This window comes from Bombus impatiens, unplaced genomic scaffold (assembly GCF_000188095.3).
Source record: "Bombus impatiens unplaced genomic scaffold, BIMP_2.2 scf_0264, whole genome shotgun sequence".
In the NCBI taxonomy this organism is placed as follows: domain Eukaryota; kingdom Metazoa; phylum Arthropoda; class Insecta; order Hymenoptera; family Apidae; genus Bombus; species Bombus impatiens.
In genome coordinates, this window is record NT_176683.1 from 674,677 (window position 1) to 678,850 (window position 4,174).

The 4,174-nt window shown below is 50.1% G+C and overlaps 1 protein-coding gene across 4 annotated transcripts in view; it reads right to left on the reverse strand.

Moving 5' to 3' along the window:
• The window catches only part of LOC100744970 (solute carrier organic anion transporter family member 74D), an 83,619-nt gene that overhangs the window by 23,175 nt on the left and 56,270 nt on the right, over positions 1 to 4,174 (reverse strand). The window contains exon 1 of one of the 4 annotated variants that reach the window (XM_033320308.1): positions 1,785 to 2,211. The exons of the other annotated variants lie outside the window; for them this stretch is intronic. The gene's annotated coding sequence lies outside the window, so the exon portion shown is untranslated. Of the gene's footprint in view, positions 1 to 1,784; positions 2,212 to 4,174 lie in introns of those variants that run through there. 4 annotated transcript variants of the gene reach the window in all.

Below are 4,174 nucleotides of genomic sequence, written 5' to 3' on the forward strand. Positions count from 1 at the left end.
GAAAGAAAGTGAAAAAACCGGGACAGGAGCTATGCACCGGAGAGAAAGAGAAAAAGAGAGGCGAAACTGGCCGGATGACCTCGGTCGTGGAGTTGCAGTTGCAGTGCGACAGGTTCGCAGCTGCGGCTTGTCTCAGATGTCGAGGCTGACGTTGGCGTAGGTGTGAGAGATCTGTGTACACGCGGCGTTTCGTTCGAACGGGCCGGTCGATCTGTGTCATGGCGCCTTTCAGCCGGTTTAAAAGTAAAAGTAATTGATAGATCGCGTCTCAGGCCAGCAAGGATCGTCCTTTGTCGCATCCTGCCGCGTCTCTTCCAGAATCCCAGAGTTTTAACACGACTCAAGGATTAAATATCTCGCGAACCGTGTGATCTGTCATGATCAATTAATCTTACCGTCTTGGCTCTTTATGCTGGCGTTAACCGAGTGCCAATTATAATTTATGGATCTTATCGATTCGATCGGAGTGGTTACTCGTGCGTACGACGAGTGCAAGTGAGAAGATCCGTTCGAGTAGCCGAACTTGGTGATCGGATACGTAGTGCCAGCGCGAGGTATCATCGTTACACGTGTTGTTTACAACGATCGAGATGGAAATTAGAGCCCAGATGCGACCAACTTTTAGATTCAGCAGGTGCGCATCTGTGACCTACTCTCTAAATCGATGGTAAGCACCGGTGACGTAGGCGTAAAACTGCATCGGATCGTTAACACGTGGTGCGACTGTGATGCATAAAACGCGACGTTTTCGATCCGACTATTTTCGAATATGATTCGATCCTCTCGAATGAAACAGACACGGGAGAACGAGAGATGCGAACTTCGATTCGGTTGGAACTTTGAGAAATCCTTTCGAAATGAAAGGAGACGATAAAACGCTTGGTATGGTCGTAATTATAATAGCACGTACTTCTATTCGATGATCAGATGGTTAAGTTTATTAGCGTGGAAAGATTATGAAGATTGGCACGACCGGATTTGAAACTCGAAGCGCTCAATTGAGCGTCACGTGAGCGACGTCTTCCACTCCTAATTTTAGTATCGAAACGACTGTCACCTAGATTATTAATTGGAAAATAGCTTCAAGTGTCCTTCTACGAGCTATTCGGCCAATTTCGTCGGTCCCTCAATGTAGTTTGCAAGCTCAAAGCGAGCTATGGCAATGGAACACTGTGTATTGAAACTTCACAAGGCGACGTTACTTCGCGTTTCAAAGCTCCGCTCAACTAGCACGCCGAAAGCTCGAGCAGCCGAGTACCACGCGAGAATAAAAACAACCAATAGGAAACCGCTGGAGACTTGGTGGGTGGGCAAAATTCGAGCCAAACCTCGTGCGAATACCGTAGCTTTCGATCTTCCTCCTTCGGCGATCTATCTCCGACCAGACGATTATTTCCACGGCAATTTATGTCGGAGCTCGATAACGGTGACACGTATAAATAAACGCGAGGGATAGAAATAATTAACAGAAAAAAGAGAGGTCGCCAACGAGGTGTCGGAAGGAAGAGATGGGGCAGAGGGGAGAGAAAAAGAGGGAAGAGGAGGTGAACGAGAGACGCAGAATCTCTCCCGGATGACCTGAGAGCCTCGAAGCTAGAGAGCGCAGCAGGTACGCAGCTGCGGAATGTCCCATATTCCCATGGTGAACTCGGACGCTCGATAATCGAGATATCGAGCACGTAGGTGCAAACCTGAAGCGCGAACAACACGGTCCCGGCCGGCTTCCACGCGCTTGCATCATACGCATTACACACACTTTGCTTGATGAAACAAATTGGTATGACCTGGTCTAGCCGCTGCTGCTTCTCATCGACACCCTCCGGCTAGCGTTCCTCCCATCCTCCCGATCCCTACCCGTGGCCCCTTCTTTCTTCTTCGTTTCATTGAAGGAAGTCGTTTAAAAGAGAGTCGAGCGATTCTTCGGCTAGAGGCCAATTTCCGTGTAGCAACCGTCAGGCCAGTTTCCTCTATGCTTCTTCTATTTTGCTTCTCTCGGCCAATTTCAATTGATTCCGATTACCATGTGACGCGTCATAGAACGTCGTAAAACGTTTCGTCGGCACTTGGATCGCGATTCGAATCTAGCACCAGCTCAACTCTCGCTTCTGAGGCTGGCGAAGTTTACCGATCGCTCGTACTTCTACAAGCATCGTGCCTACCTGTTTCCTTCTTCGAAATTCTTCTACCGAGAGCTCTACTCACGGATTGCCTACTGTCGGGCTGATCCTCGTCCCGCCCATCCCTTCCGTGCCAGAAAACACATTCAAATATCCCGTGACCTGGTCGAGCTAGCTAAAAAGAAGAAACTGGAGCAAGCATCTCCGGAAACGTTCGTTTTCGTAGGGAGGTAGGAGGCTCTGGATTCGTCCAGCAGCGATCGGGTGAAAATCACCGAAAGTAGGGAGGAGGAGGAGGAGGAGGAGGAAGAGTAGGGGGAGGAGGAGGAGGTCGGGCCTGGTCCGGAAAAGGGAAGGAAGAACGAACGTCAGAGCTCGACTGTAGCGGTAGAGAAGAGGGTGGAGGAAGTGGTGGAAGAAGCGAAGCGCGGCGGAGCAGGAAAAAGGGTTCGGCGCGCATAGTTCAAAGATAGAAGAGCGCAGCAGCACGTTGCACCGACGGGCTGCATGTGCATTGGCTGATAGTGTGCGCATGCACGTAGACACAGGCCGCTCTGCGGCACCGCCATTGAGACCTGACCTACTTTGGGACACACGGTTCGCCGACATCGCGCTTCGCCCGAGTAAAAGCACCGAGCAAAGCACACTCCTTGCTCTCTATGCTCGAGCGTGGGCGGCCAATCTTCCCTTCTCGCTCCCGTTCGCTCTTTTTTCCACTCCCTTGTCCCATCTGTCTCGTTTTTTGCTCCACTCGCATTTTTTTTGTCGACCGCCGTTCTATCTTCTCTTTCTCCCTTTCTCTTATTCCTTCCTCCCTCCTCTCCTCTTTCTTTTTTTCCCATTCTCCCCTTTTTGTCTCCGTGTCTGTATCTTCTTTGTCCCCGTATCCACTTCTTCGCTCGTCTATCTATTCGTCACTCCCCCGAAGCTCGTTTTCTCTTCGTTCTGCCCTCTTCCGCTGTCTCTCCGAATCCCTTTTTGCTCCACTCTCTTTCCGACCGTGTCTCCTTTTTCCCTTCCCATGCTATTCCACCCTCTCGCCCCTTGTTCCCGCGAACCTCGCCGACGATCCCTCCTCGTTTCTCCCTTGATCTCTACGTCTCATTTTTGCTCTATTCACGACCCTCTATTCGCTCGTTCGCCTCTTTTTCGTCGTCTCTCTTTCGCACCCTCGTCCCGTTGCCTTTTTATCTTCGTTTCACACTCTCTCTCTATCGCCTTTTCCACCCTCTCCTCCGCTACCCGGGTCCTCTGTTCCCGCTCAGCAGGTATAATACAGCCGTTTTCGGTGCAGCCTGGTCGCATGTATCGAGAGATTTCGAGTGCATTGGCCTAGATACTCCGCAACTGGGCGCACCGTTTCGTACGAATTTTATGCTAAACGCAGATTTTTCCCTCGGGTATATACCCGCACGATGAGACTGGAAATTCTTCGCGGAGAAACAGACATAGAGTCTCCTCGTGAATCGAGTCGAACAATTTTGTATCTGGATCGAATCTACTTCTCGCCTTCTCGCCGAGGCGAAAGATTTCACCCGCGGGAAGCTCACGAATGAAACGCTTCCTCTACGATCAGAGAAAATCGTTGGAAATGGAGAAAACACGAACCACGAGAATTCGCGTGCGAATCGCAGAGACTCTCGGTGCTTACGTTTGCAATCTCCAAGATCCGTTATCGAAACTTCTCGATCTTTCCATTTTACCTGTAGATCCGCGACTACATAAGTATTCGCAATTTGGAAGCAAGAAGACGAACCACGGCGACGACACCGGCAATTGCAGAGAGGAAAACGAAAGTTGGACGACGCAAAGAAAAGTCTGTGACTGGTTCAAGGTAACCACTCGTTAGCTCAAGATGAACGATTCAATTAACACGTTTAGGCAACGAAAGACAGAGACACGGGGCGAGAGAAGGTACGAACGGCTCGTAATTGCTGAATTATCGACGATCATTAAAGCGCGCGACTGCGTTTACGATCGTGTGCCTTTAGCTTTATGATCGCACGAACAGATCCCATAAAGATTTTCAACGCATAAACTCTTATCAGTGCGCGTGC